This window comes from Oncorhynchus gorbuscha, linkage group LG14, assembly GCF_021184085.1.
Source record: "Oncorhynchus gorbuscha isolate QuinsamMale2020 ecotype Even-year linkage group LG14, OgorEven_v1.0, whole genome shotgun sequence".
Taxonomy (NCBI): Eukaryota; Metazoa; Chordata; class Actinopteri; order Salmoniformes; family Salmonidae; genus Oncorhynchus; species Oncorhynchus gorbuscha.
In genome coordinates this window covers 37,533,773-37,546,107 of record NC_060186.1, presented here as the reverse complement: position 1 = coordinate 37,546,107, position 12,335 = coordinate 37,533,773, and positions in this window count along the sequence as shown.

The window sequence follows — 12,335 nt, the reverse complement described above, 5'->3', positions numbered from 1 at the left end:
GTGATCCTCTGAGGTAAGGGCAATACAGAACAGTGTAATTGAATTCTCCATGACATACATGACAGTATGGCCATTGTCCAACCTTATTTTGTTGGACCACATTAAAAAAAAACTCTTGAAAAAGAATGCTGGATGACTTGTGGTTCAAGCTATCCTAGTTTCACAGAAACTGCTTGCTGTTGGGTCAAGTTTCATCGTAGTATAACAAGAAAGAGCCAGAGAGGCCAACATTTTAAACAACAACAATCATTGACATAAGTCAGGGGTCAGTAACAGGTGGCCCGCGGGCCAAAAGTGGCCCGCAACTGATTTTGTTTGGCCCCCCAAAGGTTTATTTTTTAAGTGTTGCGTTCTAACACACTAGAAGTTGGAAACTGAACTGTTTACTCACTGGTCCCTTGCTGACAGCTGGACCCAGTCAAAAAACTGGTCAGCCCAAAGCAAACAAAGAGCCAGTCCAATGTATTGGACACCAGTCAAAGAGGGGGATATTGGACTCGTGCAACATTCCAACAGCTATGCTAGACCGACATATGCTTACAATCTTACAACAATAATCAGGTGAACCAACCAAACAACGTCATTAGCCAGACCTGGCCAACACTGGGCCAGCAAGTTATACTTCCAGATAACCAGATGTAAATGGGCTGTGCTCACGCTCAATTGAAGTCAAACACTGGTCCAATTGGCTGCAATCAGGAGATAACATCAACCAATTCGCTAAGGCAAATTTGCTTTAGTAAAAGAGATCTGGCACCCGACTCCTTAGTACAAAATCATTATTCATAAGCACATTTTATTTTTTCAACATCTACCCTTGACAAATCCACATTATTATACACATTCTTTCCAAAGAACAACACCCTTTAAAAAAAGTCTACCCTCTAATCTAAAGAATGTACCCTATAGTGAGGCTAGCAGCATCCCAAATAAAAGACCATGTGTGTGTGTGTGTGTGCAGATGCAGTTCCGATCTTCCTACAGATGGATAAAGCCAAGGCAGTGGAGTGGTTAGTTACTACCGGCTTGGGTTTCCACGACAGTACTCTCTTTGTGCCCGTCGGTCGGCAGCACGCCCCAGCCTTCCATCATCTGGCGGTGTGCTGTGTTTGCTCTGCCTCTCCAGGACTCCAGTGGGCCTTTTGTGTGCTATTTAGTCTGCCAAAGCCTGAAACACTCTCAGCTGCAGCACAACAAAGCCACATTAGGGGGTGGGGGTATTCCAGCCACTTAGTAGAGGCTGAAAAGAAAGAGACGTTTTTACGGGCCAACATGAGGTGAATTTCCTTCTGAATTTCTTTCTTCCTAAATCAGTAAAAGAGAAGAGGCCACCCTCTTCTCTCTCAAGCAACAAGCATCTTAAATGGCCTTGCCATCATATGAAGGTGCACATGTTGTGTGAATGTGAATGGTTAAGTGGATGGTGTATACAGTAAAGGGATAGCAGGTGCTTTTGTCAGCAATATAATTAATGAGGAGAGATGTTGTGGCTGGAAGAGGATAGAAAGAACCAACAAAGGTCTGTGAGCAAATGTCTGTGAGTAACAGTTCAGTCTTGAATCAGATATTATTCCCCACCAGTAAATGTAATTACATTGGAATATAGCTGTGAGCAGCAATGAATGGGGTTCACAGAATGACAGGAAGGACACAAGATCAGTTGGATAACAAAGCAAGCACTCTATCATGTAGGAACTATCTTCCTTTATCTGAAATCAGTGGAAGCATTACCATGATGTTTATCTTTCAATGTCACAAGTGTGACGCAAGTGAAGTTTAGTCTAGTTATGTAGGTTGTTTTTTCATTGAATGCAGCAGGTAATCATTCTTAAAGCCATTACTATACTAATCACATTATTTGACATTGTTCATCTGCATTATTTAAATCGAACATTGATTTGCATGAGACAAAGTACACTTAATCAATAGGTATTGCTCTATTATACAACGGGTGAGTCTAATCCTGAATACTGATTGGTTGAAACCGCATTCCAGCTGGTGTCTGTTTCACAAGTTACCACCGGCTAAATCTATGACGTTGAAATGCCAGTCAGCCAGATTCTTCCAGATCTGCCAGTCAGCCAGACTCTTCCAGATCTGCCAGTCAACCAGAATCTTCCAGATCTGCCAGTCAACCAGACTCTTCCAGATCTGCCAGTCAACCAGAATCTTCCAGATCTGCCAGTCAACCAGACTCTTCCAGATCTGCCAGAACTGCCAGTAGGCCAGGATCTGCCAGTCGGCCAGGATCCGCCAGTCAGCCAGAATCCGCCAGATCCGCCAGTTAGCCAGGATCTGCTGAGATCACCAGCCAGCCAGGATCTGGTAGATCTATCTACCTGCCTGAGCTTCCTCTCACTCCTGAGCTTCCTCTCACTCCTGAGCTTCCTCTCACTCCTGAGCTTTCTCTCACTCCTGAGCTTTCTCTCACTCCCGAGCTTTCTCTCAGTCCCGAGCTGCCTCAGTCCCGAGCTGTCCTTCAGTCCCGATCTGCTCCTCAGTCCAGTGGGGTTCTGGGTGAGGACTACTAGGCCATGGTCGGCGGTGAGGGTGGACTATCCAGGGACGCGAGGAGAGGGGACTAAGACATTGACTAAGTGGGGTCTACATCCCGCTCCGGAGCCGCCATCATGGACAGACGCCCACCCGGACCCTCCCTATTGTTTTGAGGTGTGTTCGGGAGTCCGCACCTTAGGGGGGGGGGGGGTTTCTGTCACGCCCTGGTCGAAGTATTTTGTGTTTATCTTTATGTATTGGGTCAGGCCAGGGTGTGGCATGGGGTTTTTGTATTGTGGTGTGTTTTGTCTTGGGTTTTGGTTTTGGTGTGTATATATTGGGATTGTAGCTAGTGGGGTGATCTAGCAAAGTCTATGGCTGTCGGGAGTGGTTCTCAATCAGAGGCAGGTGTTTATCGTTGTCAATGATTGGGAACCATATTTAGGCAGCCATATTCTTTGAGTTTGTCGTGGGTGATTGTCCTTAGTGTCTTGATGTCCTTATTCTGTGTTAGTTCACACTAGTATAGGCTGTTTCGGTTTTCATTACGCTTATTGTTTTGTAGTGTTCGTATTTTAGCTTCGTGTTACGTTTGTTTCAATAAACATGGATCGCAATCTACACGCTGCGTTTTGGTCCGACTCTCCTTCACCACACCTAGAAAACCGTTACACAAACAGCCACCCTCTCATCACCTAGAAGGACATGGCCCAGCTCCAAAACTCCCAGGCTCTGAATCCCAGTACACCAAGGGGTCTGGTCCAGAAAGTGTGGTTCGACCTCCAGTTACATCAGGGACGAAGAGGAAAAGAGGGGAACAGACAACTAAAGCCCAACTCATTCCTCGTAAAACCTTAAACCGTTCTCGTCTGTTATGTTGTTCATAGCCTGTTTCTGTTATTTCTAAGTTGCACTCGTAAATAAGCTACTGGAAAACGATATTATAACAACGCATTTGCTCTCTCAGATACGCCACTCTCGCATATAACAAGGCCACAAAGAATCATCTGGACCCAATGGAGATGGGCAGGGAGTCCAAGAGGGATTCATGTTCGAGCAGCTGGGGAACCCACTAGGCCCGGTGGCATCACTGGAGAAATATCTATTGAAATGACCTTGCATTTTATCTCCACCCAAGGAGAGGCGAGTATATCGGGGACTCGATCTGGTACACGTCAGAGCCGATGGGTGTGAACTATCTGGCAGCACTTCTACCCAAGATATGCATAGCAGCGGGAACAACTACATACACAAATCACAGCATCACGACCACAACAGTCCAGAAACTGGCCAATGCTGGTTTAGAAGAGAGGGAGATCATGTCAGTGAGTGGGCATCGGTGCGATGGTTCGCTCCATAGCTACTGACATCCGTCACTGACAGACAGAAAACTTTGGAGCAACATCCTGGCCAAAAAAGAGAGAACACTGCAGCACCATCAACACCCAAAAGGCTGAAGCAAGGCAGCAGAAGTAGTAGCACAGATTCTGACAGATATTTTAACCAATGCACAATCCAGGGGAATGTACAGATAAATGTGACCCAAAAAGTAGCGATAGCTATGTTAGCTGTGGTGGATAACAAAGATCATGTATGGTGTAATTTATTCAAATCAGCTCAAATGAATGTCACAGATTGTCTTTCTTTTGTCTGAACAGTGTCCTGACAAGAGAGCACATTTCTTCTGCCAGGAAAAGTCTCGCATCTTATGCTTATTGTTATGGATGTATCCAAATCAATCTTAACTAGAAAACAGCTTATGCAAATGCTGCTACTTTGCATTTATTCTGGCTGCACTTTTTGACGTGACTGTAAATTAGCCGTAATTGGCTAGCTAGCAAGCAAGCAAAGGGATAAGAACTTTGCCAGTCAGTATGGCAATGGAACATCTAGAACAAACACTGCTGGGCTTTTCACTCTCAATAGTTTCCCGTGTGTATTAAGAATGGTCCACCACCCAAACCACATCCAGCCAACTTGACACAACTGTGGGAAGTATTGGCGTCAACATGGGCCAGCATCCCTGTGGAATGCGTTCAACACCTTGTAGAGTCCATGCCCCAATGAATTGAGGCTGTTCTTAGGGCAAAAGGGGGTGTACTCAGTGTACATAAGGTTTACATACACATTTCATGGCCCCATGTGCATTGGTTCAGTTCGTATAGCTCAGTGTCCATTGGTTCACTTCATATAGCGCTGATGTGACATGGTGCCATCTACTGGTGTAAGCATGGCCGACTTTGAATGCAGCAACAATTTTTCCTAAAATTCATTAGAGAGTAATTAATTGGTATATAGACTCAATCTGACATATGGTTCATGAGGAGAAGATGATTGCAGATGATTTTGAGCATTAGCATTACATATACAAATAATTAGTTCTTAATAGTTTCCTTGTTTGTTTTTTAGATATCAATACCAAATTCAGTGTGGTTCATCTTAGTGATTCCCATGATACCAATGACAAGTTTCAAGTTGATAGCTAACTGTGGAGTGGATTTACAGTTGTTTGAATGGACACATCTGATTATTGATTTGTCAAAAACTCAGCCATCTTTTGACCAATCCCTTATGACAAACTAAGTCAAGACATGTACTATGGGCTTGCATTCCAACCTCGATGTCATTTGGTCCTATGGCTCATCATTTCTGAAGTATTTTTTAGCATATTTTAGCAAATTAGCATATGTGTTAATAGCCATCTACTGGTATGAATGCATCAACGTTATTGTCTCAAACTCTTTAGGGACTATTGAGATGGGTCCAATGACCGCATTTGGAGTGAATCTGACTTTTAGTCCATGGGAATGTCACGCCCTTGCCTTAGTTATCTTTGTTTTCTTTATTCTTTTGGTTAGGTCAGGGTGTGACATGGGGGATTTATGTGTTTTGTCTGGTCTAGGGGTTTTGTATGTTTATGGGGTGTTTCACTAGTCTAGGTGTTTATGGAAGTCTATGGGTGCCTGGATTGGTTCTCATTTAGAGGCAGCTGTTTATTGTTGTCTCTGATTGGGAACCATATTTAGGCAGCCATGTTCTTTGGGTATTTTGTTGGTGATTGTCTTCTGTCTTTGTGGCATTGCACCAGATAGGACTGTTTCGGTTTTCACATTTATTGTTTTGTATTTTGTAGTGTTCTCGTTGATCTTCTAAATTAAAGATGTTGAACACTAACCACGCTGCATTTTGGAAGAAAGCCGTTACAGAAACACCCACCACAACAGGACCAAGCAGCATGGTAACGGGCAGGAGCAGGAGAGGCAGCGATGTTAGGATTTCTGGACATGGGAGCAGAATCTGGACTATACAACTTGGGAAGAGATAGACAGGTGGGCGGTCGACCCAGGGAGAGTGCCGGAGCCCGCCTGGGATTCGCTGGAGCAGTGCAAGGAGGGTTACAGGAGAATGGAGTTGGAGAAACGAGCACGGCGGCGCGGTAGGAAGCACGAGACTCAGCCCCAAAAATGTATTGGGGAGGGCACACAAGGAGTGTGGCAAAGCCAGCCAAATTCCTGTGCTTACCGGAGAGCCAGAGAGATCGGGCAGGCACTGTATTATGCTGTGGAGCGCACGGTGTCTCCAGTGGGGGTGCATAGCCAGGTGCGGTACATACCAGCTCCTGGTATCGGCCGGGCTAGAATGGGCATCGAGCCAGGTAAGGTTGGGCAGGTTCAGTGATCAAGATCTCCAATGCACCTGCACGGTCCGGTCTATCCAGTGTCACCTACACGCACCAGCCCTCCGGTGGCAGCCCCCCCGCATCAGGCTTCCTGTGCGTGTCCAGAGCCAAGTACTCCCTGTTCCTCCTCCCCGCACTCGCCCTGAGGTGCGTGTCCTCGGCCCAGTACCACCAGTGACGGCACCACGCACCAGGCCTACAATGTGCCTTGCCTGTCCAGAGCCGCCAGAGTCTCCCGCCTGTCCAGAGCCGCCAGAGTCTCCCGCCTGTCCAGAGTCTCCCGCCTGTCCAGAGTCTCCCGCCTGTCAGTCTCCCGCCTGTCCAGAGTCTCCCGCCTGTCCAGAGCCGCCAGAGTCTCCCGCCTGTCCAGAGCCGCCAGAGTCTCCCGCCTGTCCAGAGCCGCCAGAGTCTCCTGCCTGTCCAGAGCCGCCCGCCTATCCAGAGTCTCCCGCCTGTCCAGAGCCGCCAGAGTCTCCCGCCTGTCCAGAGCCGCCAGAGTCTCCCGCCTGCAAGGAACCGCCAGAGCCACCAGTCAGCCAGGAGCCGCCAGTGCTGCCAGTCAGCCAGGAGCCGCCAGAGCCGGCAGTCAGACAGGATCCTCCAGACCCGCCAGTCAGCCAGGATCCGCCAGAGCCGCCAGTCAGCCAGGATCCGCCAGAGCCACCATTCAGCCAGGATCCGGCAGAGCCGTCAGTCAGCCAGGAGCCGCCAGAGCCGTCAACCAGCCTGAGCTATCTCTCAGTCCTGAGCTGCCCCTCAGTCCGGAGCTGCCCCTCAGTCCGGAGGAGTTTGTTCAGTGGAGTGGGGCCCCTTAGTAGGGTTGCCAATCCTAGGTCGGTGGCGAGGGAAGAGACTAAAGCAGACAAAGACTATGGTGGAGTGAGGTCCATGTCCCGTGCCAGAGCCGCCACCGTGGACAGACACCCACCCAGACCCTTCCCTATGGATTTAGGTGTGTGTGGGGGGGGGGGGGGGTACTGTCACGCCCTGGCCTTAATTATCTTTTTTTTTGGTTAGGTCAGGGTGTGACATGGGGGATTTATGTGTTTGACCTGGTCTAGGGGTTTTGTATGTTTATGGGGTGTTCTAGTCTAGGTGTTTATGGAAGTCTATGGTTGCCTGGATTGGTTCTCAATTAGAGGCAGGTGTTTATCGTTGTCTCTGATTGAGAACCATATTTAGGCATCCATGTTCTTTGAGTATTCTGTGGGTGATTGTCTTTGTGTCATTGCATCAGATAGGACTGTTTCGGTTTTCACATTTATTGTTTTGTATTTTGTAGTGTTCTCGTTGGTTGTCTATATTAAAGATGTTGAACACTAACCACGCTGCATTTTTGTCCTCCTCTCCTTCAGCGGAAGAAAGCCGTTACAGGGAAGAAGATTTTTTTCTGATTATTTTAAAGCATTAGCATTACACAGTCAAAAAAGTGAATTGTAAATAGTTTCCTTATTTTTTAACATATCAATACCAAACTTACTAGTTTATCATGTTAATGTATTTGATGACCCTAAAAAGTTTCAAGTTGATAGCACATTGTGGAGTGGATTTACAAAGGATTTAAATGGACACGTAAAATCGTAATTCCTGATTTATCAATATCTCAGCCATCTCTTAACCAATCCCTTAGATTTTCTCAAACTAATTTAAGAGATGTACCATGGGCCTATATACTGAATTATGGCTGCATCCCTTTGTTCTCAATTTCCGCCTGAAGACATACCCAAATCTAACTGCCTGTAGCTCAGCCCCAGAGGCAAGGATATGCATATTCTTGGTATCATTTGAATGGAAACATTCTGAAGTTTGTGGAAATGTTAATTGAATGTAGGACAATATAAAACACTAGATCTGGTGGAATAAAAGAGAAAGAAAGAGCATACGTTTTCTGTTTTTTATTATTGTAGTATCATCTTTCACATGTACTAGAATAGCCACACAGTCAGATAGGATGCTGGAGATCATTTTGATGGATAACACAAGAGGGAAACTATAGGTGTACAAAGTTTCAGACTGATAACTTCAGGAATGGGTGGAGCTACATGACATTTAGCATGAAGTCACCCAGGTGTCCCACACAAGTTGCCCAAATGTACCCAAGTGGCCGAATTGGTGAAATGACCTATAACTATATACAGTAGTGCAAATAACTATATACAACACATCAAAAAGCAATTCTAACACACATACACAAAATAAAATTAAAATCTATATATTAGAAAATAAATCTAGAAAAAAAAAACAGTACACCCCTTGGAAATCCTCGTCACAGTATTTTGCTGCCTGTGCCCTGTCCCATAGCAGTCTCTTTCTGATGTAAAGCAGAGGCAAACTGAACAAGTGGTGCATTTCATGCGACACAGAACACAACGACGCCTCCATACTGTGCCCTTTTGGCCCTGAGGCACAGTCATGCCTGCAGTAATGAACTGTGGCATATGAACACCACTGGGGGCACAGGTAGAGCAGGCAGCTTTGCACCGGGGCCTCACAGTCGGAGTCGCTATCACTGTGAAAGAAAACATTAAAAAAGATTTGTATTGTATGAGCCTTTTATCATCACATAAAATAAACAGATATGTATTGATTGTATAGAGCAGAGGGAACAGTCACTAAGGTGTTCCAGTATATATATATATATATATATATATATATATATATATATATATATATATATATATATATATATATATATATATATATATATATATATTATACACACACACACCCAAACAAACCAACACACACACACACAAAAACAAACTACACATTTCATTGCAAAAAATAATTTTATTTGTATTTTTTACATATAATATATATATATTTTTATATTTCATAAAACGGCATTAGCACTTACCCGTCCAGAAGTACATCCTGTCCTTGCAGAAACAGCTCCTCAGTTCGTTTGAATCATAACACTCCAAGATTCCTCAAACAAAAAATCTCTCACTTTCACTTTTACTTTAGAGTTGGACTTCGCTTTACATGATGTATTCGCCAGGATATCTTCAATGAAATCGTTGAAACTACAACTTCCCGAAATACAGCTGCGTGTAAAAAGCCTTACAGCAACTGCTCTGATCGTCAAGGCGAAAATGGAGTTCACGAAGACGTGAATGTCGATTAAGACAGGCCCCCGCACCTCTCTGATTCAAAGGGGTTGGGTTAAATGCGGAATACACATTTCAGTTGAAGACATTCAGTTGTACAACTGACTAGGTATCCCCCTTTCCTTTAAGACTGCTTATAACCGCGCCCCCTATAGGCCAATCGTGGCCCTTCTTTTTGACCAAGTTACTCATGGCCTCTAGTTTCAGTGTGCCAAATTGGGGGAAAAGTTTTTAAAAATCTACGCTGTGAACCCCTAAATAATCGCCACCTTCTAACTAATATAAATGCATTGGTATCCTTTGCTACAGTCAGTAAGTATCTATTTTAAAGGAGTGTCGTCTGAGTTTTCATCAGGACCTTTTCTGGCTGGGTAGGTGGTACTTGATTCTAAACCATGAGCTTCTTCTACATACTTGTCAATGTTTGCTGACTGAGTTAGCATGGTGCTCCGCTCAATGTGAACAGGAATAGTGATTCATGCAATAAGCCTACAGCAGAAGCCTGGTCTGTACACATAAGACAACACATCCTGTAACAAGATTCCTGGGAATGTGAAACACAAAACATTTTTCAGAGTTTTACAGTTGTGGACACAAAAACATGCTATCTAGTACCTAGAAAGGGTTATTCGGCTGTCCGGATAGAAGAATCTTTTGAAGAAACCTTTTTGGTTCCAGATGAAACCTTTTGGGGTTCCATGTAGAACCCTTTCAACAGAAAGTTCTACCTGGAACCAAAAAGGATTCTCCATGAAATCAAAAAGGGTTCTCTTATGGGGACAACCGAATAACTCTTTTAACCCTTTCTAAGAGTGTAGTAGATGATCATAGTAACAACATTTTCAGTCTGTGACCAAACACATTTGCTTCCATCATTCTTAAATGGAAGAAGTTTTGAACCACCAAGACTCTTCCTGGAGCTGGCCGCCTGGCCGAACTGAGCAATCGGCGGAGAAGGGCCTTGGTCAGGGAGGTGACAAAGAACCCGATGGTCACTCTGACAGAGCTCCAGAGTTCCTTTGTGGACAGAAGGACAACCATCTTTGCAGCACTCCAACAATTATGCCTTTATGGTTGTTTGGCCAGACGGAAGTCACTCCTCAGTAAAAAGGCACATGACAGCCCTCTTGGAGTTTGCCAAAAGGCACCTAAAGACTCTCAGACTAAATTCTCTGGTCTGATGAAACCAAGATTTAAATATTTGGCCTGAATGCTAAGCGTCACGTCTGGTGGAAACCTGGCACCATTCATCACCTGGCCAATGCCATCCCTTCAGTGAAGCAAGGTGGTGGCAGCATCATGCTGTGAGGATATTTTTAGCGGCAAGGACCGGGAGAGTAGTCAGGATCGAGGGAAAGATGAACAGAGCAAAGTACAGAGAGATCCTTGATTAGGGCTGGACGCTATTATGATATATCGTGTGATGATAGAAAAACGTCTATCGTTTCATATTGTGCTCTATCATTTATTTCGTTGTCGCAAATCACACTCTTTACGGCAATATTTATTGTCAGTTGTGGATGACGCTTTGTGTTCTTCCACACGGCACTTTGAAACACAAACAAACATGGAAGAGTGAACGTGACACAGAGCACAGAGACATGGTGCTCGTACCTAAAAAAGGGGCAACTTCAGTCGCATGGACGTGGTTTGGGTATGTACAGCATCCTTAACCAGTACAGCGTCCTTAACCACTGCGTCACCCGGGAGGCCTCCAGCCCTATCCTTGATATATAGGGCAAAGGTTCACCTTCCAACAGGACAATGACCCAAAGCATTTAGCCAAGACAACGCAGGAGTCTCTGAATGTCCTTGAGTGGCCCAGCCAGCGCCCAGACTTGAACCTGATCAAACATCTCTGGAGAGACCTGAAAATAGCTGTGCTGGATAGGATCTGCAGAGAAGAATGGGAGAAACTCACCAAATACAGGTGTGCCAAACTTGTAGCGACATACCCAAGAAGACTCTAGGCTGTAATGGCTGCCAAAGGTACGTCAACAAAGTACTGAGTAAAGGGTCTTTATATGAATGTAGTATATATATTTTTAAACCTGTTTTTTTGCTTCGTCATTATGGGGTATTGGGTGTAGATTGATGAAGGGGAAAAAATCTATTTAATCAATTTTCAAAAAAGGCTGTAACGTAACAAAATGTGGAAAAAGTGAAAGTGTCTGAATACTTTCCTAATGCACCATATATGTTCTATAATGCACCATATATGTTCTATAATGCACCATATATGTTCTATAATGCACCATATATGTTCTATAATGCACCATATATGTTCTATAATGCACCATATATGTTCTATAATGCACCATATATGTTCTATAATGCACCATATATGTTCTATAATGCACCATATATGTTCTATAATGCACCATATATGTTCTATAATGCACCATATATGTTCTATAATGCACCATATATGTTCTATAATGCACCATATATGTTCTATAATGCACCATATATGTTCTATAATGCACCATATATGTTCTATAATGCACATATATGTTCTATAATGCACCATATGTGTTCTATAATGCACCATATATGTTCTATAATGCACCATATATGTTCTATAATGCACCATATAAGTTATGCTATGTGAGAGCTCCTAAGAGCTCCTTCTCAGATATGACTTTTTTTTGTGGTACATAAACATATAAAGACAGTAAGATCCACCAACAGGGTAGTGGGTACATTTCTCCAGTGGTAGTCATCACAGGCACGTAGCCCAGTAACCTCATCCAGCCCAGATCTAGTGGTAAAGTGCCTTGATGTCTTTGTGGGTCTGGTGGAAGAAGAAGGGTCCTCTGTGTTCAGCTATCTGAACTGCTGGCGTGTGGAATGTGCGGTGGATTTTCTACCCAATTAACCCATATTTTGTCTTGCAAGCCGGCACTTTTTTACGATGGAAGAATGCGATATAAGCTTAGCTGTCCTGGGTTTTGTTGTTTTCGCTAAATCCTCTTGCGCACAACAATAAGACTGGGTGTACGGAGCATGAAGAGTCCTTGTAATCCCACAATGGAGACCCGTTATACATG